The sequence below is a fragment of the Callithrix jacchus genome, chromosome 9 (assembly GCF_049354715.1).
Source record: "Callithrix jacchus isolate 240 chromosome 9, calJac240_pri, whole genome shotgun sequence".
NCBI lineage: Eukaryota > Metazoa > Chordata > Mammalia > Primates > Cebidae > Callithrix > Callithrix jacchus.
In genome coordinates, this window is record NC_133510.1 from 83,578,505 (window position 1) to 83,605,795 (window position 27,291).

General features: G+C 36.2%; 1 protein-coding gene and 1 pseudogene across 3 annotated transcripts in view; one reads left to right on the forward strand and one right to left on the reverse strand.

Annotated features, from left to right (window-relative positions):
* Positions 1-27,291, reverse strand: part of LIN7A (lin-7 cell polarity scaffold A) — a 156,585-nt gene that overhangs the window by 72,865 nt on the left and 56,429 nt on the right. Inside the window, exon 3 of one of the 3 annotated variants that reach the window (XM_035257130.3) lies at positions 25,804-25,946. The exons of the other annotated variants lie outside the window; for them this stretch is intronic. The gene's annotated coding sequence lies outside the window, so the exon portion shown is untranslated. The remainder of the gene's footprint in view (positions 1-25,803; positions 25,947-27,291) is intronic. 3 annotated transcript variants of the gene reach the window in all.
* LOC118144274 (L-lactate dehydrogenase A chain pseudogene) lies at positions 20,684-21,806 on the forward strand (annotated as a pseudogene).

The following is a 27,291-nucleotide window of genomic DNA, read 5'->3' on the forward strand; positions in this document are numbered from 1 at the left end:
TGACCCTGGTGGTCAAGGGGCTGAGTACGCAAGAGATGTTGCACCTCTAGGTCTTCCTCACAGAAAAGGGTCAGGATCCGATAGTGCTTTTGGCACAATACATTGGTGTCTGCCTCTTCATTTTGTTCCCCGTAATGTGGAGCAGCTTGGCAGTTTCAGTTGTCCTTCCCAGCAGGGTGTTCCTCCTGCAGTGCTCCTCTTGGCACTGGTAACACCAGACAGGCAAGGGAACCTGCCCTATAAATCCACCCAGCACTGCTAGATGGAGGAGTGACAGAAGTTGTGTTCACATTTGATGGTGATGGGGTCACTCACGTAATCCCAACAGATGGGGCAGTTGGCTTTTGTCTGGAGTTCAGGGCTGCTACAACTGCCACTGTGCTGTGAATGAAGGCCTGGACTGAAGTGAGTTTTCTTCAGGAAGGTTTAGTTCTGCAGATACTTTGCAGTGAGAATCCAGGTCACTGTCCTTACTGTCTCCTTGTCTTAATTAGTCAGCATTGATGTCCCACTGGGCCACCTTGGTTGCAGAGTGAGGTGCCCAAAGGAGCTCTGCTCATAACCTGCAGGCAATCCCACATTAGCTGGGCAACTAGCTACCCCTGGCAGCCGAGAGGATATAAAACCAATCTAAGCAATTCTCTTGGTCAGAAAACAAACATGACTTAAAGATCACTCTAGTGCTTGGAGTAGGCAGCTCTGTGAGGCAGGTCTTTGAGAGCTGTCTCTGAAGCCAGTCTTTTACCAGATTGTATGTAATCTGGGTTTTCATTTAAAATACTGTGAACACTTTCCCCACGAATTAAATATTCTTTTACATGATTTTAAAGGAGCCATCATACTTCATCTTATAAATATACCTTAATGCATTTATGAAAAGATGATTAAACAATGAATAGCACTTTATGGATATATTGCCACAGTCTGAAAGTTTGTGTCCCCTCCAGATTCATATGTCAAATTCCAGTCATCAATGTGATGGTATTAGAATTATTTAAAGACTTTGAAGATAATAGCTGTGTGACCTTCAAAACAGATCTCAAAATAGAGAAATAGATGATTTGGTTCTTCTCCAAAGAAGTTACCAGATGGTTGAGGTTATAACCATCTCAACTATCACCAAGTCCTGCAGCTTAAACTAATCCTATGGAGAGTGAGGCACAATGTGATAATCTGTAAGGCTTGCAAAAAGAGTTTCATCACATTTCACAATTTCCAGGAATCCTGTAAAATTATGGATCCTAACCTTTTCTGTGATACAACTGTATACCTAAGCCTGACCTCTTTTCTTGAATTGATTATATTGAAAATAAGGGCTACTATTGCTTTTTATTTGTAGTAATGTTGTATCAAGTCTCTGCAAAGACTGAATTAGCAAATACTAAAACATTGCTTCTAGAGAAAATGCATCATTAGGTTTCTCTGAATCTCTGGTTACATTTTCACCAACAATCAATTCAAAACTCTTTTATGAATGTTTTTTATTTAAAGACATCTTATTTAATACATATTGTTGATTCATTAACATTGACCTCAAGGCCAACAGTAATATAATGCATGTCTGAATGAAGCTTATTTAACACATATTTTCTCTCTAAGGCACATCACCAACTTCTTGTACTGACTAACAGTACATAGCACTTCAGCACTCTGGTAAGGGGTCATTTTAAACAGCAAAATCACAAAGAAAAGGCACAACAATGTGATAAATAGGACACTAAACAGATGAAAAAAAAGCCCACTTGATTACCAGTTGTATTAGGAAGGCAGAGCACTGCCTTGTTCATCCTCAGCTGGGAACTTGATTGTATGCATTAGATGACTCAATTTTTTCTACGGAAAAAGAAGGTATAAAATTAAGGATTCCAGATTGGGTTTACCTTTACTAACACCATCCTGACTCACAAAATGCCAGACTACCCTCTTCACAGAGAGGAGTTTTCCGTTATATCTTTTCTCACGTGTTCTGTTGCATTCAAGTTATGGTCAATGTACCACGCTTGGCTCTGTATAATTAATGATGGATGTCAAGACTATAAAACAATCACCAGGTTCTGATTTGTAACCTAAGAAGGGCTCTAGCTCTTATGCATATGCAGTTTGGATAGAAAGAATGAGGAAGGAAAGGAAGGGGATTTTAAGGATGCTGACTTCTATTAGAGTTCTATTTCGAGTTCATTATTTCAAGGACTAAATAGACTCTCACAAATAATGATTTGGTTCTCCACTTTCTTGTAGATCAAAATAGGTAATTGAGCCAGTAAATATGCATAATTAAACTTACCTTATTTATAAAGGTAGAGCCTAAATCAAGTTCTAACGTTTGATCTACAAAAAGGCAGTCAATGTATTGGCTTAAAGAAAAGAGAAAGAGAGCACATAATCACCTATCCAAAGGTGCATGTAAACTTAGCCAAGCTGCATTTAACCAAAGATTTTATTTGGCCTGAGTTATCCAGGTTTCCCAGGCCCCTTGACCTTCTATTCTGATGAATGTTTAATTATACATCCTAATGGCACCATCATCCAAGAAGGAGAGAAAGAAAGCTCATAATAACCTCATTGGCAGTAACATGTGAAAAAATATCTTGATGTGGTCTACACGATGCGGCATTTTGACATAGTCCTCTTAACATAGAAAGGTAACTTTAAAGCATTTTTAAATGACCAAGTAGTAGATACAACAGACATCTCTGGTCCTCACCTATCCTATACCACATCTGATGGTATAGCTTACGATGCTTAAGAATAGGGTAAGGGTTCGGGCGCGGTGGCTCACTCCTGTAATCCCAGCGCTTTGGGGGGCTGGGGTTGGTGGATCATGAGGTCAAGAGATCAAGACCACCCTGGCCAACATGGTGAAACCCCATCTCTACTAAAAATACAAAAATTAGCCTGGCATGGTGGCATGTGCCTGAGGTCTCAGCTACTTGGGAGGCTGAGGCAGAAGAATCGCCTGAACCCAGGAGGAGGAGGTTGCAGTGAGCCGAGATTGCACCACTACACTCCAGCCTGGTAACAGAGCAAGACTCCATCTCAAAAAAAAAAAAAAAAAAAAAAAAAAAATAGGGTAAGGACATTTCTTTTGCATGTAAGCTGGAAACTCTTTTTTTAACAGCTAACTGATGAGTGATGACTCTTTTTTTTTTTTTTTTTGAAATGGAGTTTCGCTGTTGTTACCCAGACTGGAGTGCCATGGCATGATCTCGGCTCACCGCAACCTCCGCCTTCTGGGTTCAAGCAATTCTCCTGCCTCAGCCTCCAGAGTAGCTGGGACCACCGGCGCGCACCACCATGCCCAGCTAATTTTTGCATTTTTAGTAGAGACAGGGTTTCACCTTGTTGACCAGGATGGTCTCGATCTCTTGACCTCGTGATCCACCCACCTCAGCCTCCCAAAGTGCTGGTATTATAGGTGTGAGCTACCGCGCCCGGCCGATTCCTTTTTTTTAAAACAACATTAAAATGTTTCTTTGAAGAAAAGGCAGCAGCAAATATTCACTCAGTCCTCAAAATGTTTCTGGAATTTTGTTTTTGCAAACATCTCACTGAATTGAGGGAAATTTCATGTATTTTTAAAAATAAAAAGATTTGCTAAAACATTTATATAGATCTTATTTTGTTATTTATATCTATAGAAATTTCAGAAGACAAAGTTACATTCAGAAGTTTAAGGGCGCAATACTTGTAGCCACTGTGATTGTTTCTGTGTTGAAATGAAATCAGCTGACCCAAACGTAAGGCTTAAGATGACATGTCAAATCAATTCCAAGACTCAAGTCCCAAGGCTTGATCCCACTGCTCTAACCATCTCCACTCCACAGGGATCTGCATAAGATTTTGTTAAAGTTGTTTCCATATCAAGATGAGGGGGGGAAAAAAAAGAAATGAATCACTTTATTGATGTAAAAAAAAAAAAAAACCAGCAAAAACATGGAGAAAATAATGGCTGTTTACATTTGCCATTTTAGGATGAAAGCATCTGAATTTTTGTTTTGAAAAATGATTTTTTTTATTTGCCAGGAAGTAGACATGTGTTTTCATTAGGAACATTGTTGGAAAATCCCTGCAAAGAGAAACATCTGCATCATTATCACTACTGTCAGAAAAATTCCCTGGCATGCAAAGCAGTGAATGCGGCTTGTCTCAAGTAACAGAGACACTAACTCATTAAAAAGCCCAGACCTGAAAATGAACTAAACTTCATTTAACTTTTGAAAGTGATATGCCAGTTTTAATTACAGTATGGAAAAAGAAAGGCATCAAAATACAACATTTTTAATGTGAAAAATATTTCATACGACATTTCTCTCTAAAAGGGAAAGTAGGTCAGTTTTATCAAAGTGAAAGAAGATGTGAATTTGAATGCATTATTAACCTGTCTTTGGGGATGACAAAAATCTGCCTTAGTATTTCCATCACCTTCAAGTTAAATCCTATAAAAATTTAAGTTAGTTTGTAAAGGGGGAAAAGGAAAGCTCAGAAAGTTTTAATTAGGTTGAAGTGCTTCATTAGTACTTACCCTCAATCTGGTAAATGCTATCTATTCATGTAAATGCAAAGAATCTCTCAGACACTCACATTGCTCATTCATTTTTACTGGAGATAACTGTCAGCATAGCTCAGCATTAAGGAAAAACAACCTTCTGATTCCATGCCTGTTTCAGTTTATGGTGTCTTCTTTATGTTCTTACTACCTATCTAAATGCATATTTTAAAAAGTCTTTCACTTAAAGAATAAGATTATGTAATCATATTTCTCTACTGTTAAGCAAGTTATCTCTGTGTATTATAAAATTAAAGAAATTCTACACTGACATGACTTATAAAAGGCAAAGTCCATATAACTGTCATTTAAAGAAACAGGTTGGTTTTTTAAACTGAGTGGCTTAACCTGCTATTGGATAAGAATAAGGATGTCTACTGATATAATATCCATCCAGTTGTTATAATCTTACTAAAGGATGAAGAAGGAAATCAAGGCCTAAGTCTAATAACTGAGCAATGGAGAAGAGGAATGAGGTTAACAATAGCTGTGAGAAATCAAGATGGTCTTCCATGAAGCTGGTAGTTTTCTCTAGCAGCTGTCATATTAGATAGCAATGTAGTGTGATTACAAACATGGTCTGGAGTTACAGTGCCAAAAAGCCACTTTGGGGCTGAAAGGTGACACAGATTCTCTGCAAGATGCTGGATCCAATGAATAGTGTTTTACGTGAGAAAAGACAGTCAGCTTCCCTCTATATCTCAGATAAGGAAAAGGATTTAAGACATTGCTATGTGATCTGCAGAGGTAGATGATGATAAGTTCCCCTCCTGAAAATAAGTGGAGTGGACATATAGCCTTTCAGAGGATGGAGAATGTTTCTTCTGTAAATTGGTTGAGTCAAAGAATTCTTGCCAGGATTCACAAGAAGCTATCAGGTTTGTGGCCTATGTCTCCCATGTGAGTTTAAATCACCATGGACAATTTCTTAGATAGTTTCCTAAATTATAATTCGTGGGTCTGACAAGGGGTAAGGTATTAGAGGACCTTAATCAAGGATTCAGCAGTGGTGTTTTTTAAAGGGTGTGCATGTGTTGCATGTGAGTGGAGGGATTTGTAACAAGTGACAAAGATAACCAATCTTGCTCTTTTGAAATTAGATATAATAGAATCCAATATTTGTTTCTGTTTTGCAGACATATTCTTCAAAGACTAAATTTAATAAAGATGAAAGGAGTCTCTTTTAATGATTTTACATAAATTATACTACAGGTTATTTAATGGATAGAAAGCTTTATCAAAGGAAATAATCAGTGAAACTACTCTATCAAAAGTAGTAGGTACTTGATTATATTTGAATACAGTTCAAACTGATTGCTAAGTAATTGAGTTGGAGTTCCTTTTGAAAACTCTGAAAGCATTTTTGTGGACTCGATTACACTCTTCTTAATATTTTTTCCATCTTATTATCCAGGGTATCTACTTGCACAAATAATGTTTACAGTCTGGATTTTCTTTTTTAGTTTAAGTTTTGTTGTTTCGGGTGTAAAAAACTCAGAAATAAAAATATAATCCAAAGTCACTCAAACCATATGGTTTCCAAATGTTGCTGCATAATGGAATCACCTGGGGATTCTTAAAATATAGTCATGTCTGGCTCCCACCCCAATATTCTGATCAAATTGCAATGGGCTGAGAGCTGGCCATTGAGACTTTCAAAAACGCTCCAGGTGATTCTTATGTGCAGCACAGTTTGGGAACCACTGGCTCAAACAATGAGAAAAACAAATAACATGAAAGTTCAAGGTAAAGCAAATCTAAGGAATTAGTTCAGAGACCATTTTTGTTTCATCAGAGACACCAGGTTTTTATACCTCTGAAATTCTTAGAATGCCAGCTGTGTCTTTGGAGGCTTGTTTGCCTCACCATCCTCCAAAGGCTGCCGCAGTTTCAAAAATCACATACAGACAGGACAACACCCAGTAGAAAAGAGGGAATTACTGGTTCCCATGTCTTCTCTTTTATTTTTATTTTAGAGACAGAGTCTCGCTCTGTCACCCAGGCTGGAGTACAGCAATGCTGTCATAGTTCCCTGCAGCTTCCAAATCCTGGGCTCTGAGCACCCTCTTGCCTCATCCCCCAAGTTGTTGGGATTACAGGCATGTAACACTGTTCCCAGCTAATTTTTACATTTTTTGTAGAGACAGGGTCTTGCCAGGTTGATCAGGCAGTCTTGAACTCCTGGCCTCAAGTAATCCTGCCGTTTCAGCCTCCCAAACTGTTCAGATTATAGATGAGAGCCATTGTGCCTAGTCCCATGTCTTTTTTAATAGCCATCATGTTTTCCTCAGAAACTCAACCTTGGACTTCCACTCATGCCCCATTAGCTGGATCAGCATCACATGCCCCCTCCTGACAAGGGAAATGAGACCATGACACCCGCCTTAGATTAAACGAGTCAGATTTATCCACCTGTCAAAGATAGGGTCACCTTTTCCCTGAGTCAGGCAGGGGCTCAGAGGTGGGGGTATAAACTTGAATAAAATCATTCTGCCAGTTAAGAGAGAAGTAAAGGAGACTGTTGGTAGCAACTCTGGAGTATCTGCTGTATTTTTTTTTCCATGCTCTAACAGATAGCTTTCAATCTACTTGGATAAGGTTTCTCTTATGGAAGACTTCTATGAATTTTCTTTTGACACCCTTTTATATGAATACTGTGCTCCTTAATAAGGAGACATCATGACAATGACAGGGTTCAGAGAAATGCCAACCACATACAACCCCATTCCTAGAGCATCCTGCTCTATGGATTAAGGTCTTATAGTAAATTTCAATTGTTTACTTTAAAAAATGTTTTTCCCTCTTAGAAAAATGTTATTGTAGTAAGAGCCCAATATCACTAAACATCAAGTATTTTCAACTTGTGCCTTGCTAGTAGTATTTGCAGCCCATCTCCTTAATACACAGAAATATGAAGAAAAATTTCTGCTGCATTTATTATATTGTGTCAATATGACATACTAATATTTCAATTTTCATTTACATATACTTCAGGTTTAGAATCCACATGAAAATACTTTTCCTTGAAATGTTACACTGATAGCAAAGCAAACTGAAAGCTGGAAGCAGATATTTCAGCTTCCTCTAGTGAAATAACAGATTAGCAACTTGACTGCAGCTTGGTAGCACTTCTTTGCTCTGATAATGTTTAAGTCGTCTTCCCTAAGCGTGTAATAATCATCATGAGAGGCCATCTGCCCGTACCAAGGTAATCATTCACAAAGTTCTTCCAGCATGCAGGTGTTTGCATACCCAAGGATAAAGAGACATCTGTCCTGCTGGTAAAAGAGCAAAGAAACTGCAGGACTTAACTCTTTTCTTCACAGCTATTTGTCATGTGTCTTTTGATATAATTCAGGTCAAAGATTTGGGGAAGTAATCAATTCAGAAACCAGGAATATTACCTGCTCAGTTGTTCAGCAGAGCCCCTTGCTAAGCTTCAATTAACTGAAGATAAACTATCTAGCAGGTAAGATCACTAAAGGCCAGTACTTGCCTCTAGGCTGGTTTCAGGAGGGGCCCCTATCAGATATGACTACTATCAAGTACCAAAACAGGATCACCCTCGCAGACATCCTAGAGAAGAGACATTTCCAGCGTTAAAAGCTAGACCCACTGCATCTCAACTGCTCTGCACTTGACACTTAAGAAAGAATGGAGAACACCATTCTCAGCAAACTGACACAAGAACAGAAAATGAAATACCGCATATTCTCACTCATAGGTGGGTGATGAACAATGAGAACACGTGGACACAGGGAAGGGAGTACTACACACTGGGGTCTATTGGGGGGAATAGGGGAGGGACAGCAGGTGGGGGGAGTTGGGGAGGGATAGCATTGGGAGAAATGCCAAATGTGGGTGAAGGGGAGGAAGGCAGCAAAACACACTGCCATGTGTGTACCTATGCAACTATCTTGCATGTTCTGCACATGTACCCCCAAACCTAAAATGCAATAAAAAGAAAAAAAAAGAAAGAATGGATAAGAAGGTGATATGTTATCTAAACAATGACGCAATTGCCAACAAGAAGTTGCAAAGTGAAGGAGAAGGTGAAGTTAAGGTGGCCTAAGTTTTGGCTAGGTGGAGAAAAGGCATTGGTATGTAGCACTTTAAACCAAAGCATCTCAATCTACTTAAAAAAAATTTTTTTTTTTATTTTTTAGAGGTTGTGTGATGTAGTTTATGAGAGAAATGAGCAGAATTCTAGGCAGCTCAAGTGAATGCTTTGTGGGAACACACATTGATAGTTTAAGATGCATACATTTTCTGGTTACACAAAGATAGTGCATTTTGATCTCACTTTAGAGGATTCTGTAGTGGGAGGAGTTCTATGGACCTATGAACATGTTCTATCATTTCTAACTAACTCAAACTGCCTAATTGGATTGCTTAGTCTTCTGGGGGTGGATTCATCTAAGGCAGAAGGCACTGCACTCCATCTGAGCACCACAGGAGAGGCTTGGCAAAGATCTGCAGAAGTGTGGGCAGAAAACCACGTCCATTGGCACCCTCTGACTTTATTTTTCTCACACCTCAGGAGACCTCAGAATAGACATATACTTAATTTAAAAACTGTTTGGAATCATTTCATGGAATAACATTTATATTTGAGGATTCTAAGAAGTAGATGGCCAAAAATAGTATAGCTATTGTCAGAGATTTAAATGTCTATGTAACTACTGAGATCATAATTCAACCGCATTATGCCTACATTTTTTTTTCTTTTCTACAAATGGTCTTCATTTTAGTCTAAGAGAAAGCAACCCTTGAATGCTCTCAACTCTGGCCCGTTGGGTAATTGAACATGACTTATCTTAACAGTGTTTCATGGAAACCTATCATACAAAATATAAAATTATAGAGTCAGATACTTCTAGGAAGCATTTCTCATGAACATTGGAGATCATGGAGAGAAAGTTAGCCAGACGTCTTAAAGAATTGGAAACCACAGAAAGGGGAGTACTAAACACTGGGGTCTATTGGGGGGAAAGGGGGAGGGCCAGTGGGAGGGGGAGGTGGGGAGGGATAGCCTGGGGAGAAATGCCAAATGTGGGTGAAGGGGAGAAGGAAAGCAAAGCACACTGCCATGTGTGTACCTACGCAACTGTCTTGCATGCTCTGCTCATGTACCCCAAAACCTAAAATCCAATAAAAAATTAAAAAAAAAAAGAATTGGAAACCATGACATACGAGGAAAGTTAAAGAAAAAAAAGATATGGGACCTTAAGGAGAAAAACTTGCTAGTTGCAAGGCTCTGGAAACTTCCCTAATTCCTAATAGATCTGGGGCCTCTCCTAGGATCTCAATGCACATGATCCTAGGAGAGGCCCCAGATCTACCTCCCTGTGATAAAGGCACAAAATGACAAAGAATATGTTAGGGGAAATCTTGTCCCATACTTAGCACAATTAGTGTTTCCATGCATATTATAAAAAGTTGGTCCTTCCTTAAAACACTGCCATTTGCCAGGAAATTTAATAATAAATGTTTAAATCTTGGATGAAAACAAAATGAATGACTCCCCTAAAGTGTGCATTAAATAATATTACTTGGTACCCTTGAGAATTTTCAGTTATTACTAACGTCAGTATACTCTCTCTTTCGATGAGAAGAAAGGTGAATTGTGCCAGTCCACATGATTAGAACTAATGGACATACAAATGCTGGGCATGTCCTGGGAAAAGCATGGAGAACAAGAAGATGAACAGAAGTGGGGAGCACAGAGGTCTCACCACCTCTGTTCTTATAACAAACAACATGGAGGACTGAAGAAATGTTCCAAAGATACACTAAGTCATAACAACCATCACAAATACCTATTATGTTTGGGACCCTCATGTATGGATTACTGGGAGACCACAAATGGGTAGACATAGTATCTTGTAACCAGAAATTAAAAACAGGAGAAAATTGTTGAGCCAAGACTATGGCCAGATTATGTATAGTAGAGTTAAGCACATCAGAGTGCTCCTCCAGGTGCTAGCTGGAAATTGAAAGGTAATATTTCTTTACATAGGGAAAGATATTTTGTTGTGCTATGGTAGGTACATTTACATTCACAAATTTTGGGCCAAATTTACCTTTGTATGTGAAAAATTTAAATATAATATGTTTGTCTTATTTTAACAGCAAAGATGCTAAGGAATTATTTGTATACCTCAGGAAAAATACTCTCCCAGTAATTTGTATATATTAATTACTTGTATTGACCTCAGTCAATGCAAAATTCTGCAGTAATGGAAAAATTATTCAAATAGAAATGATCTAAGACCCAAGGTCATAAAAGTAGTAACTGCTACATTTTTGGAGGAACCAGTATTAGACAAAATTAAGACATCTCAGGCTGAAAACAGTGCAGGAAATACACCAATCTAAAATTCAACTTCTTTTCCTCTTTCAGTCACATTGGAGGATTAAAATGGGATGAGAGGTGGGAAAGAGAATGTATCAGTGGTTATTTTGTTTTAAAAGACCAAGTCAAAGAGGAGATAATGGAAAAGAGTGGGTAATAGGAAATGTCCCTTGAAGGTAGCACACAACATATAATGAGTGTATTTCCTAAGTAGCTTGTTACATTAAAATAAAATTATGTATATTGAATTGCAGTGTCTGAAATAGTAACTGTAAAAGGTATTTCTCTATTAGGAAAACAAGTCAACAAGCTTAATTATATTGTAACTGCTTTTAAATAAAATTAAATAGTTTTATGTATTCAAATTAGCTATTGCATTGAGGAAACCTACTTATCTTATGGTTTTTTCGTAGTTGTCATTATGTATATCAATCCCAAACACACTGAAATATACTTCAATAAGCATGTTTTTCTAACCATTGTAAATAGTTTTATAAAAAGAAAAACAATACTTTTAAACATCAAAACATTTGACAATGAATAAGCAAAACAGCCAGATAGAGACTAATTTATAAATATTTTGCTTGTAAACTCGTTTTGAATTAAGCATTCATTGTAAAGCAACTTTCACAACTAAATATACGTGTTTGATGGTCAAATATTTCTAGAATCTTATAATAGACAAATGTAAACCTTTTTATCACTAGGAATTCAATGAGGAAAGCATTTTTTAACTTCTACAAAATGGAAATATTTTATAAAATATAAGAATATTAGTTGATATTTAAAGTATTTTTCTCACTGCTAGATCATCATGCCTATTTACTAACTAAAGATAGCATAAATATTTTAATTTTTTTAAAGCTGTAGCTTAACAGAGTCCAATTTTCATTATATAGAAATTCAAATTGAGAAAAATATATTTGTATAGTTACATGTTCAAATACTGGACACTTCCATTTTTTTTCGTTGCACCTGGCAATGAAGTATTATAAAGCTATAATTGGAACAATAATCAATTTCATTTATTTTTATGCCATTGTGATTCAATCAACATTTAAAGTCAACTCTTTATTACCCAAGTTTATCATTCCTAAGATGAAAATTTGAATGTAAAGCATGATTCAGTGATCCTATTACTTGCAGTCCTTAAGTCATGGAGATCTTGAAAAATTCCTCCCTCAGCTATAATGATAAGCCAAAATTAATTATGGCAAATGAATATTCTAAATGAATCTCTTCCTCTTAACTATTGTTTGAATAATTGCTTATGCTTGACAAGATATTTTTCATGAAATATAAACAATGTGATTTGAATCACATTCATGATTGCAAACTCTTCAACCATAGTAATTAATAAATTACCGCCTTCTCATGGGACTATCTTCAAACATTTAAAATATTTATTATTGAGCAGTTTTGTTGAGCTACTATAGTATATTTGTAATTTTCTAAGATCGTAACTTTTTTCCAACTTTGTCATTTGGCTGTTTTAATTTTTAGTTTTCATTGAAATATACTTGACAAAAATCTTTGTCACATTTGGAGGAAGGACATATTTTATAGCTTATTTAGGAAAGCCTAATTTACTCAGTTAATGTCTAGCATTCTCAATTCTCTCAACATGCTGTGATAGTTGGCTCTATCCTGGACACAAAATAATTACTGTCCCATATATGAAGAGATCAAATGATTTTCAAAAATTTTTTTATTGATTCCAGTTGCAATTCACTTTCTGAAATACGCAGTCAACAATAGCTAACAGCTAAGCAGGTGGTCATAGAGGAAAATTAGCAGAATATCCTTTTGATCAGATGCATTGTAAGGCAGAATTCTTTAATTTTGCTTGACTGCCAGTAAACTTCTCCACATTGTCTCCATGTGGGTTTATATCTCTCAGAACAGTTATCCTTGAGTATTCTTTAGAAAAGATGTGTGCAGCACTGTTCTCTTTATATGGCTGCATGCCTGTTGATAGCCCAATTGGTAAGACCTGAAAATTGTGTAGGAAGATGTGTGAAGAAAATGCTAGGGAAATCAGTGAAAGGGAAATAATCTAATCTATTGGGTGTTCCAGGAAGGCTAATTCCCCTCTCCTTTCCTGACCTTAAAACAGAGGAACAAGTCAAGCACAGTGGCTTACACCTGTAATCTCAGCACTTTGGGAGGTAGAGGTGGGTGAGTCACTTGAGCCCAGGAGTTCAAGACCAGCCTCGGCAGAACAGTGAGACCTTGTCTCTACAAACAGTTTTTAAAAATAAGGCGGGACATGGTGGTATAAGCCTGTAGTTCTAGCTACTAAGGAGGCTGAGTGAGGTAGGAGTGGGACTGCTTGAGCCCAGGGGTTTGAGGCTGCAGTGAGCTATGATGACACCATTGCACTTCAGCCTGGGGAATAGAGGGGGGCCTTGTCTCCAAAAAAAAAAAAAAGTAAATAAATAAAAGTAAAAATAAAACATTCTGATTTGAAATAAAAGAGAAATATCTTTGCATTTAACACAGAAAATGTACACCTGTGGATTGTCAACAAGGTTATGTTTTTATCGGCTATCTAGACCTTGATGATTTATCTGTCATTGATGCCATTGGTCACTAGACCATCTTTTCAGAAGCAAGATTGAAAAGAGGAAGAGGGTATGTTATTGAATCTCTCACCTGGACTTTTCTAAGGTAAATGGTTTCTTATATTTTTGTTGTTGTTTGGTTGGTTACTTATCTAATTTTTATGTTTGCTGTTTTTTTTTTTAATAGTCCCTGAAACCCTGAAACACTAGGAAAGATGCCTCTTAAATTATGGCTGTTTTGCCTAACAACTGATAGGGCTGGGTTCTGTAGCTGCACTTCTAGGTGCTAGCAAATAGGGAATAGGCAGCAAAGTACTCTTGGGCTGGACTCTAGGCAGTAGGGTATGCCTGGGATGTCCTACTGTTGATCTATGGGAAATAGAAAATGTAGTTCAAAAGTTTCCAAGTATCAGGCTTAACAAAGCCTGGGAATCACTTATATGATGAACATGTTGACATAGGAAAACAAGGTAGTTTGGGATAACAAGATTACGTGTCACAGATTTCTTTTCTCTCTACTTAAAAAAACAGGCTTTCTTCCTAACTCTGTGGCTATTGGTTGAAAATGATTTTTCTGGCTTTAGTGCTAATTTACTAAGAAAAGAACTATGGGCACATTTAAATAGACATGCATATTTGTGGTAGATCCAGAAATACATTTGCTAAAGTTTGGTCTTAAAAAATACTAAATTATTCCAGAAAGGGCTGAAATTTTCTGAAAATGTCATAACTGTTTTTATGAAATAATGCCAATTATACAATGATTAGTAACTAAATTGTTTTACATTGTTTCTTGAAAACTTGAATAACAAATATATGAGAAAATATAATACTAAAAGACAATATATTGTCTTGTGTTAACTGAGGCAAAGAAAGGACAAAAAGGCATACATTTTAAAAATCGGTGTTGGTACAAATGGAGCATATATGAATAGGGATTGTGGAGATGGGAATCATGGCGAAATTTTCCTATTTTAACTCAATACTGACAAGCATTAAAATAATGTTTCATTATTCCCACATTCCAGAATGTTCTGTTTTAGCTATTATCCATAACAAGTAAAACTAGAACTAGGCTGGGACCTGGGAGATTTTGGTTCTGGTGCTTACTCAGGCACTAAGTACATTGAAAGACTACTTAAACTTTCTGTATCTTATTTTCTTATCCATAAAGTTACGTTTACAGTAGATCAAGGTGCCAAATGGATCAGTCTCAGATTTACCAACCCTCTTAATTTTTAATAAAAATATTTGCAGATGTGCATTTTTTTTCTGGAATAAAAAGCCCATAATTTTGCCAGATCCACAAAGAAGTTCATGATTTCCCAAAGGCAAAGAAAGCACAGCACCAGGTACTCTGTACAGTTCTTTTTAAACTTGTATACATTACCAACTTTTATACATGTATTATATGAAAACTCATATGTTACATATTTGCACATTCATAACATATATATTTATTTATGCAAATACATAAAGAACCCTGAAAATTTGGCTCTAATTATAGATCACTTTTCAAGGGTGGAAGCCATTTTAATGTAAGATCTTATTCTGAACTAGAAATGTTAGCATTTTTTGTCTGTGATTTGTATGAGCTCAGAGTCCCATTTGATAATTCAAGATTTATGAAAATCAGAGATGTGTTTATCTACTAATAAAAATGAGTCATTTTAAAGAATTCCCCATGCAACCAACAAATATTTATTATATGCTCATTATTTGGCTGATAACATGCTAATTTTCTGTTATTATTAAAATACACATTTTCTACCTTCAGTCTAGCTAGGTAGAAGGTAGATGACTATTACTTAAAACTTTAATTAGCTTTAATATGAGAAACAGAGATCCACAAATTAAGGATTTAAAATCATTCTAACTTTTTTTGAGAGCAGTAGGCTGTATTTTATTATTATTATTATTTTTCCCCCTTTGGATCTCAGGTGCAAAGAATAGAATTGGAACCACAATAATCTTTAGTTTATGGCACATACTCATCATTGCACATTGATCCATGAGTGCCTTGGTTTTATTAACTTACTTTTACACACACACACACACACACACACAAACACATATACATACACACACACACACACACAGAGTGGGCGAGAGAGAGAGAGAGAGAGAGAGACAGAGAGAGACAGAAACAGATTGAAATCTCCCACTGAAACAAAAGCTGCAATCACAAGTAGTTAGGATCACAACTATGTGCCACCCCTTTTCCCCAAACTCATTCCCTTGGCTCTCCCAGATGAGTTAAAAAGGGCATTAATGAAGGGATGAGAACCGAGAAACAGATTCCTATGTGGAGACTATGAAGGATAATAAGGTGTCAGATCAGGAAAACTTCAGTAGGCAATAAAGGTAAATATCTTTTAGACACTGGGGTAGGGAAGGTTTTCTGAAGTGAGATATCCAAAAAGTATATTTTAAACAACATCAATGTGAACATTTAAAATTAAGAAATTTATTCATGAAAAATACCCTAAAGAAAAGTTACAAAGGAGGCGAATATATTCACTACATACACCACCCAAAAATAACTACTAATAAGAATATATAAGAATATGTAAAAGCCTAAATTAGTAGAAAAACATATGAATGGATGTTTCACAGAAAAAGAAACACATATGGCCAAGAAGATACATTTAACAATTGACTGATAAAGTAAACACCAATGGTAACTGCAATGAGATCCCACTGCATTGTAGATTCCATTGGTAAAAATTTAAATGTCTCATATACAAGTGTTGGAGGTAATATGGACTCCACGCTTATATATTGTTAGTGTATAAATTCGAGTAATCAAGTTTGAAAACTGTTTGGCATTGTCTCTTAAAGTTGAATATGCTTATACTTTATGACCCAGAAATTCCACATGCACACAAATATCCCAGAGAAGCCCTGGTCATCTCACCAGAGGCACATGTATATTAATAGTAGCACCTAACATAATAGTGAAAATCTGGAAATAACTCAAATGCCCATAAATAAGAGAGAGTGATTTTATAAACTGTGATATTCACACAATGAAATATCACACAGCAGCCAAAGCAAGTGAACCACATCAATGCAAAAATTATGGAATCTTAGCAGTATTATAGTAAGTGAAAGAGAACATTCCCCAAATATTTCAACAGTATTGTTATCTCTTTATAACATTTTAAACAAATAAAATTAAAATAAATATAATGTAGGAAAATATACTGCAATCAGACTATACACAAAGAAAAGCAAGGAAATAATGGAAAAACATATAGTGGTCAGTTTTCAGCCCTAAATCTGTATTTCCCTATGAGAGGGAAAAAAAGGAAGAAAGGAAGATAGGGAAGAAGAAAGTAAGGGAGCAAGCTAATAATCGCCTCGCATATATTTGAATTATGAATGATACTAAGTTCATTTCTTTTTAGATGCAGATTACTCCCAGGGATAACAGCAAACTGGCTTAAAAATGTCAATTTGTAACTTAACATTCATTTTATGGCTTGTACAAATGAACTTCTCTCCATTTATGTTGGCAACATTGAAGCAAGAAAACGTTAAATGACTTTGTTCACTGGGAGGAAAAAATAAATAAACAGTTGTCATCAGTGGTGCCAAAAACAGAAGTTCTGCATTGACATGAAGAAAAACATAGATTGCTTTACTGTGTTTTTCACAGAAAAAGCTATGTAACTGTAGATTCACAGAACTGGAAGGACTACAGGGGACAGAATACCTAGCAAAACAGTGTTTCTCAACTGATATCATAGTCCCTTATTAATTAGTCTTTATTTGGGTGTAAGAGAGAGGAGATATCAGAGATACTTTAGAAAATCTAATGAAGTTTGTGAAGTTATCCCAAGAAAAATCCACTCATGTGTGTAAATGTTCATGCCATTTATTTTTATTTTTGCATTTGACATTGAGTTATTTTACATATTACAAAGAATTATGTGACTCATTCTTTTTTTTTTTTAATTTTTTATTGGATTATAGGTTTTGGGGTACATGAGCAGAGCATGCGAGACAGTTGCGTAGGTACACACATGGCAGTGTGCTTTGCTTTTCTTCTCCCCTTCACCCACATTTGGCATTTCTCCTCAGGCTATCCCTCCCCACCTCCCCCTCCCACTGGCCCTCCCCTTTTCCCCCCAATAGACCCCAGTGTTTAGTACTCCCCTTTCTATGTCCATGTGTTCTCATTTTTCATCACCCACCAATGAGTGAGAATATGCGGTGTTTCATTTTCTGTTCTTGTGTCAGTTTGCTGAGGATGATGTTCTCCAGATTCATCCATGTCCCTACAAATGACACAAACTCATCATTTCTGATTGCTGCATAATATTCCATGGTGTATATGTGCCAGATTTTTCCTATCCAGTCTATTATCAATGGGCATTTGGGTTGATTCCAGGTCTTTGCTATTGTAAACAGTGCTGCAATGAACATTCGTGTACATGTGTCCTTATAGTAGAACGATTTATAGTCTTTTGGATATATACCCAGTAATGGGATTGCTGGGTCAAATGGAATTTCTATTTCTAAGGCCTTGAGGAATCGCCACACTGTCTTCCACAATGGTTGAACTAATTTACACTCCCACCAACAGTGTAAAAGTGTTCCTTTTTCTCCACATCCTCTCCAGCATCTGTTGTCTCCAGATTTTTTAATGATCGCCATTCTAACTGGCGTGAGATGGTATCTCAATGTGGTTTTGATTTGCATCTCTCTGATGACCAGGGACGATGAGCATTTTTTCATATGATTGTTGACCTCATATATGTCTTCTTTCGTAAAGTATCTGTTCATGTCCTTTGCCCACTTCTGAATGGGCTTGTTTGTTTTCTTCCTGTAAATCTGTTTGAGTTCTTTGTAAATTCTGGATATCAGCCCTTTGTCAGATGGGTAGACTGCGAAAATTTTTTCCCATTCTGTTGGTTGCCGATCCACTCTAGTGACTGTTTCTTTTGCCGTGCAGAAGCTGTGGAGTTTCATTAGGTCCCATTTGTCTATTTTGGCTTTTGTTGCCAATGCTTTTGGTGTTTTGTTCATGAAGTCCTTGCCTACTCCTATGTCTTGGATGGTTTTGCGTGACTCATTATTCTTATAAAAATTGATGACTCCTTTCTAAATAAAACAATAAATGCAAATTACTAACCAAATCATATTTTTAAAAAAGGAAAAATAGTGTCTGCTTAAAATAGTTTTCAATGAGAAGGCTATTTTATTTGGCTTAGTAAGAAGTTAAAATTTAGGTTACTCTGGGACACTCTGCCTATGGGATAACCCTGCTGTGTCTATGGAGCAGCTCCCACAACCCCCCCAAAAAGGAAGAAGTTAAAATTTAGAGTGATCCTTCCTTTATATGAAAATATTGGTGTTAGTTTTAGGATCCAAACAATTTTTCATCTGTTTTAATCGCAGTATGTGTTAAAAGTTGCAGCTCGCATAGCTTTCAGTATCAAACAGAATTAAATTCCCTATCAGAGCAGAGTAGACTTTTGTTAAGACACCTGAGCTTTCTCCAAGACACTTCAAGGTGAATTCAGATTTTACAAAACCCTTTGTCCTCAAGTCAAATGAAATTTTTTTTGGAAAGGTTAGTGTCAACAATGCAGCCTTTGTCAGCAAGGGAAGATGTTTGAATCCTTCTTTTGATTTTAAGTAGCTAAGCAGAATTAACCTTTAAAAGAGTTTTGCAGTCTTTACAGATGTTTGTAGATCTTCTCCATGGATAAACTGACATGTCTTTCTCATTTTCAACTCCTTTGCCCTCACTAAAGTCTTTCTTTCAGCACATTCATGTCAATGGAAAGGTCACAAGATTTTACTTCTGTCTTTCTCCAAAATGGCAGGTGTTTCCAGAGCCACCCTACTAGACCAGAAAATCTGAAATTGAAAGACTGACTTCATTTTTTTTTTTGGCCTAACATCTACAAGGAAGTCCATCCATGAATAAACCTCGCTTGTCAAATTGTTTTAAGATTCAGCTCTCCTTTACTTAAAAAAGATAAAATGAAATTTCTGACCTAAGTTTAGCCAAGTGCATTAAAACTTATCCTTTGGAAAGCCAAAAACCTTCTGATAGTAAAAAGAACACATTTTACTTCATTTCCAAATAAAAACTTTTGAAACACTAGATTTCAGGCTATGGCTGTGAAATTATTAGGTTGCTTTTAACAGAGCCCACAAAACATCTTTTTAGGATGATTATCAGAGTCTTTGACACAAATACATGCTGATGGTGAAGCCAATAGGTCTCTGTGACAAGTGGAACCTCTGTCTTCACCAGATTAATCAAGTTGGATCTTATATCCAGAAACTCCATAACTCCATATGCACTCCATATGTACTTGCAGTATCAAGAAACTCTTTACAAAGAAACTCTTTACTGCTGAGAGGAGGCAACACACACACACACACACACACACACACACACACTCCCCAACACTCAGGTGAGAGATAAAACTCAGAGTTTTACTGAAACAATAATAGTTTTCACTCATTTGCATGCCAAATGGGAATGACACAGCTGTTATTTTCACCATAACTAGTTTTGAAATATTGGCAAAATATCGGAGTTCAAGAGTAGGTTCTATCAAATGAACAGAGGTGCTATTTTAATTTTCTTTTATTCTAAGCAACCCACCAGCTCAAGCATTTCTAGAATACTTGAATTGATAAGCTTTCTCCAGTTATTTGTGGTTTCTTTTGACGGGAAACATGTCAAAACTTTCATGTTAGGGCAAATATAAGTTTTGGTAAATTTCCATCCTTTTAAAATTGAACTTCTCTAGGGGAAAAAAGTCAACATTGTGTGATTTATTTTCAGGATGCTCAGAAATAAGCTTTCTTGACTTCATCCTATCATTGGCAGGAAACTTATCACACAAGAAACAGTCTGGCTTTTGTGTCCCATCACATTTAGCAATGCAAATAAAATCAAAGGAAATGTAGGAGCCATCAGCTTTCTTTTCTCTGACATTTGCCAACTTAAGCTAAGTTTAATGTGAACAGAAAGAGATATGCACAAACATAATGTCAGATGCATTTTCATTAATTCTGATGAATGCAATGCCATTCTAGATGTCGTTGTACAAGAATAGTAACTTTGGGTGAAAATACATGCTACCCTGTCCATGTTTAAAGGAAAACATTAACATATTTTAAAACATAAAAAATGCAGCTGCCTAGTCCGGATCCCACTGCTGTGGGCCCCTGACGCCTGCCCGACATGCATTCCTGGTTCCTTTTGGTTCCAAGTCCAAAATGGCAACTCTCAAGGATCAGCTGATTCATAATCTTCTAAAGGAAGAACAGATCCCTCACCCCCCAGCATAAGATTACAGTTGTTGGGGTTGTTGCTCTTGGCATGGCCTGTGCCATCAGTATCTTAACGAACGACTTGGCAGATGAACTTGCTCTTGTTGATGTCACTGAAGACAAACTGAAGGGAGAGATGATGGATCTCCAACATGGCAGCCTTTTCGTTAGAACACCAAAGACTGTCTCTGGCAAAGATTATAATGTAACTGCAGACTCTAAGCTGGTCATTATTATGGCTGGGGCACGTCAGCAAGAGGGAGAGAAGCGTCTTAATTTGGTACAGCATAACATGAACATCTTTAAATTCATCATTCCTAATGTTGTAAAATACAGCCCGAACTGCAAGTTGCTTATTGTTTCAAATCCAGTAGATATCTTGACCTATGTGGCTTGGAAGACAAGTGGCTTTCCCAAAAACAGTGTTATTGGAAGTGGCTGCAATCTGGATTCAGCCCGATTCCGTTACCTGATGGGGGAAAGTTCACCCATTAAGCTGTCATGGGTGGGTCCTTGTTGAATGTGGAAATTCCAGTGTGCCTATATGGAGTGGAGTGAATGTTGCTGGTGTCTCCCTGAAGACTGCACCCAGATTTAGGGACTGATACAGATAAAGAACAGTGGAAAGAGGTTCACAAGCAGGTTGGTTGAGAGTGCTTACAAGGTGATCAAACTCAAAGGCTACATATCCTGGGCCACTGGACTCCCTGTGGCAGATTTGGCAGAGACTGTAATGAAGAATAAGGTGGGTTCACCCAATTTCCATCATGTTTAAGGGTCTCTATGGAATAAAGGATGATGTCTTCCTCAGTGTTCCTTGCATTTTGGGACAGAATGGAATCTCAGATGTTATGAAGGTGACTCCGACTCCTGAAGAAGAGGCCTGTTTGAAGAAGAGTGTGGATACACTTTGGGGGATCCAAAAAGAGCTGCAATTCTAAAGTCTTCTGATGTTATACCATTTCACTATCTAGGCTACAACAGGATTTTAGCTGGAGGTTGTGCATGCTGTCCTTTTTATCTGATCTGTGATTAAAGCAGCAATATTTTAAGATGAACTGGGAAAAACATCAATTCCAGAAGTTAGAAATAGGAATGGTTTGTAAAGTGCTCCAGCTATATCCTGATGCTGGATGGTGGTAATCTTGTGTAGTTCTAAACTGGTTAGTGTGAAATAATTCTGCCACCTCTGAGGCACCACTGCCAATGCTGCACATGCTGCAGTTGCCCCTTGAGCCAGATGGATGTTCACCATGTGTTATATAACTTCCTGGCTCCTTCACTGAACATGTCTAGTCCAACATTTTTTCCCAGTCAGTCACATCCTGGCATTCAGTGTTAGATCCAACATCACATGTCTTGTTCCAAAGGATCTTATTTTGTGCACTGTATATATCAGTAGTGTACATTACCATACAATGTAAAAATATCTACATATAAACAGTGCAAGCAACTATCCAAGGGTTACACCAACTAAAACCCGCAATAAACCTTGAACAAGGAAAAAAAAAACATTAAAATGTTAAAAGATTAAATAAATTAAAAAACAAAAAAAGTATTTTATCATAAATAATTTTGCACAAAAAGCAAAGAAAACGAAATAAAGCTAAGTTAAATATACATATGTTTGCTCTTAACTTACAACATAAAGTCTGTATATGATCTTTAACTTAAATATCCCTTTTCTAAAGTAATCCGAAATATACCATCTAATCTCTGCTGTTGTTACAGGAAGTTTCCTGTACTACAAATGAGCCCATTTGTAATATTTGTGTATTTCTAGTTATCATTGGTTATCTGCATTCTTCCATTTTTCATCCAGTGTTCTGGCATGGGTAATTTCCTTGCCCCTTATCCCATCAACTATAGGGTGGTAAATCTCATGATACACATATCTTTTCTCTTTATGTGGCTAAATTTCACCAAGTCCTTAACTTCTTGTCATCTGACGAGGTATCCGCATCTCTTCTTATGCTGGTTGTCTTTTCCTACAAGCACTACAATGTATTAACATTTATCTTAAAATTTGAGGCCATCTATTTAAAAGTTTCACATTTTTTTGGATGTTCAAAAACTATAGTACTATTCTTCTTCTTAACTAATATTTCTATTAGAACATATTAAAATTTTTGCTTTTTGTCCCTAAATACATCAAGATTTTTACCAGAATAGCTACCATTTCTTAATCATCAACTCTTCAGGCTATGCACTATATTAGTCAGGTATGCCGTGTGCTATCTCATTTTATTTAATCTTTCTGACAATCCTATGAAGTTATTATTGCCTTATTTTATCTTAAAAATCAAGATCACGGAAATTAAGTAACTTGGCACTAGATTACATAATAAAGTGCTCAAGCAAGGATGTGAATACAGATATGTCATGATCCATTGTCAATATTGTTTCTGTACTTTTCCATTATATTACAATAAGCCATGATTCAGTATCAGCTTTACTTCCCTCCCTCCCTCCTTTCTTCATTCCTTCTTTTCTCTCTCCCTCTTTCTCTTTCTTTCCTCCTTCCCTTCCTCTTTTTTTTAACCTTCACTCTCATTCTTTCTTCCTCCAATTTCTCTTTGTCCTATTATCCTTATTTTATCTCATGTTGTCACTAATGAGCCAAGTATGTATGTTCCTAGGGTAATTCTGAATCTACTTTGTGTCACCCAACCAATCATTGCCTCTCTCATAAAGCTGATTAAGTTTTCCTTGTGTTTTTATCCACAGAGTAGATTAAGGCATTGATAGACATTAATTTGAAGAGCATCAAGAACAAAAACTTGTGTCATAATGCTACTTCTCATATGGTTGTGGAATTAGGGTGAAATAGCTCCATTTATTATAATTATTGATGGTGGGTTAATGAATATAAATATACTAGTCTTGTGTGTTTTCTAGATCAGCTTATAGAAACTACCATGTCTCTTTCTATCTGTTATTCATTCCCTGACTTATCAAAACACTACACTTAGGGATAATTTGGGACCCTACTCATTACTAATGATAGCATCCATTGATTATGTATTTGTTGGCTACAACACACTATACTAGGTAGTTGTATATATATGTGATACTAAATTAGCAGGATCAGTGCAAGACTAGTGGTATTAGTTCATTATTTTAAACTAAAAAAAAAAATACAGTTTTAGAGAAGGCAAAAATAAGCAGCCAAGTTGGGATTCAAACTTTGGTCAATTTGGCCACAACAATCCTCTAAGGACTTTGCTTCTGTCTCTGATCTGACAGAATGTCTCATGGTGACCTTTCCCACATATCCCTCTTGGGAGGCATGTGGTGAAAATTACCAGTTCCTTCAAAAAAAATATTTCTCACTGGGGACCAGGAGCGCTTGAACAGTAGACTGACAGACTCCAAATATTTCTCCTATCTTGATTATATCTTTAAGTTCATAAGACAAAAAAATCCCTTTATAAAGATATGGTGTAAGATTTAGATGGAGTGGTGGGGGATGGTGCCAGGAGTGGTGCTTGAGAGTTAATAAGCTCTATCCTCAGAAATTAAATAATAAAAGTAGGAGAATATGAAAGATCATCAAGAAGCAAATAAAATTTGTAACCCAAGTTTCTCAAAATTTTTTAAACTGGACTGCTTAAAGGCCATAGGTACTTATATTGGTTACAAATATCATATAATTTTTAAAAGACGTATCACAGTTTATATAACATAGTTTTCGAAACACTAATTTTGTTTTATAGTAATTAAAGGATTGATACTGCTTATAACCTTTTGCCAAAGTAAATTTGGCTTGATCATTGTGTACCATTAGTCAGGGAAACCTGGGTAATACTGAAGCACAATTATCTCTAAACCTCGGGGATTTAGAGTAACAAAGGTTTATTTCTTACTCAGACTACCTGTTCATGAAAGGTTAGCTAGAGCCCATATTTTTTTATTTTCTCATTCTTAAACCCAGACTGATTGATAATTTCTCATATAAAACATTACTAGTTGCCTAGTAAAGGGAAGAGAACATGGCAAGTCTTTTACTTACTCAAAGGCTTCCATGAAGAAGTGGAATATATAGCTTCTTCCACTCACATGTGATTGGCTAAAGCAGTTATCATAACCACAGATAGCTTTAGAGAGGGTGGAGAAATTCAACTGTAGCATGTACAAAGGAAGTAGAGAACTGGCCCAATTTTGAAATCCTATTATCACAAAATGACAGTCATTCCATGTAGAGTTGATTTGTTTTCTTACTCTATAGTTCTACTACTTTAGAAAATACTAACATTCAATACGGGATTGGCCAAAGAAGGCAGTTTTTGGTGAATATGACATTTTCTTCTGCATGTTTGCTTCAAACCTGCATATAGCAGTTATAAATGTGGGAGTAAGTCCTTACAACAGACCACTGTTAACAGCACATCACCCTCCAGGTCATTGAGCACATCATCCCGAAAAGCAGGAGAATGAATATTTTACACCTTGGAAGATGATGATGGTACATAGATAGTTATTTTTTTATTACTTTGTTGCCACAAGAGTTTCTTTGTATTCTGTTGCAGAAATTAGATGTCTTCTTAAAAAATGATCACTTATACATTTATTGATTTTTTTTCTCTGAGGCACAAAGAACATGAAGTTTTGCAGGGGCAAAGCCTAACTCTTGACAATTGAGCTATTTGCACTGCAATTCTCTTACAGAATTCTCTTATTCAAAAATCAACGCTTCATAATCATCATATTTCACCCCTATTTATAAGTTTAAATTAATCCAGCTAATTAATAAAATGTGAAGCTAAAGCTTGAAGTCACTTGAAATTACAGAAATGATTTTACTGAGAATATCGGTACTACAAAATATTTATTTCACCTCTCATTCAAAAACTTGTGTAAATATGCTCTTATCAGCCTACACATCTCATTATAGAAAAGTAGTATCGTGTCAGCCCATTTCTCTGCCATGTTCTCTAAAATCACTTGCACAGATTAGATGTAATTTAAATATTGATCAGGGCTCTTTAGAGATCCTCCAGCAATAAAACACAATTAAGAAAAGTATTGCTTACCACTATCTGTATTCTGTGAATAAAGATGTGTGAGGATTTGCATTCAAGTGTAAGTTATTTCTTGATAGAGGAATGCCTTTCTTAGTTGTACATGTAGATGGTGTTCCTTCGGTACTGATCTCAGCATATAGTTTTCATGCTTTCTTATGGGTTATAGAAAAAAAACAGTTAAGGGAACTTCTAATCTCTTTTAAGGCCATCTATTTTTAGTTGAAAAATAACATTGTATCAAACTATTCTCTTCATATAGGTGCTGCATATACGTCAGGAGCTGATTCAGTGGTTTCATCCAAATGTAAAGCAAAATATGGAATTATTTCAACATTTAATAATAGCTACTGTTACACTTATGTAAGACAATAAAAACATTTTGGCAAAAGCTTGTCCTGCTTTCTTTTTTAAGCATAATTTGTGTTTTACAATCTTGTTGGCAAAAGTGTGACCTATATCTGTTTTTGCTCTGGTGAGTGTAACTAAGAATGATGCCACTGTCATTTTTGTTCTTTTCTCTGTTTTGTGTGAGAACATTAATAACCTTCACAAGGAAAAGTATTAACTAGCAAGTATTTCTGAGAAACTCAGATAACTACAAAAATTCTGAGCATTATTTGAATAAAAAACCAAAACTTCAAAGTCCTTTTATTTTTTGCCAGTATTACAATCAGCACCGAAGATACCAGGAGAGGAAGTATTCTAGGCTCACTAAAATGTAACTTTGAGGCATTTATTATCATACTTTATTGCTGCACTATTCTTGACTGGCATTTGGTTTCACCTGCCAATTGAAGAACTTTTCACTAGTAAGATTCATAATACTATTCAGAATTGTTGTTGATATATTGCTCTATTACCCACAGTAAATGTAAATCAACACAATAAGAATAATAAAGAAAATTTCAAACTTAGCAAATAGAAACAATATCATGCAAATGGCATGAAATGTTAGATAAGATGAAGTAATCTTTTACAATTCCTGTGTAACATGCATTGCCTTTAAGAACAAAATTAGTATTAAGGACTTTACTGTAAATATAAAACTAATCTTACTAGTTCAAATTTATAAAATGTAAGGTAGATAAATTACATCTGCTTTCCCTGTAAAAATGTCAGTCTGTCTATAAATCAGTCTATAAATAGTCATCCATGGACAACCAATGATGCAAATACAATTTACCACAGGAAGAATTTGTTAGATATATTTAAAATGCCTATACAAAGCCCTCATATTTATTTTCCTTTTCAATTTCATTCTCTTTTACTTTAGCAAACTCTAAAACGAAAGGCTGGTGTGTTTATTTGAACAGATATCCATACCACATTTACATTTCCAGACCCAACTTCTCCCTCAATCTTCAGACTTAGATGCCTGTTAAACATCTCTACTTAGATATCTCAAAGTCATCATCAACTTACTATGTCCACAACGGAGCTCTTGGATAGTCTTCTGCAAAACTAATCCACCTTATTATAACATCATTCATTCAAGTG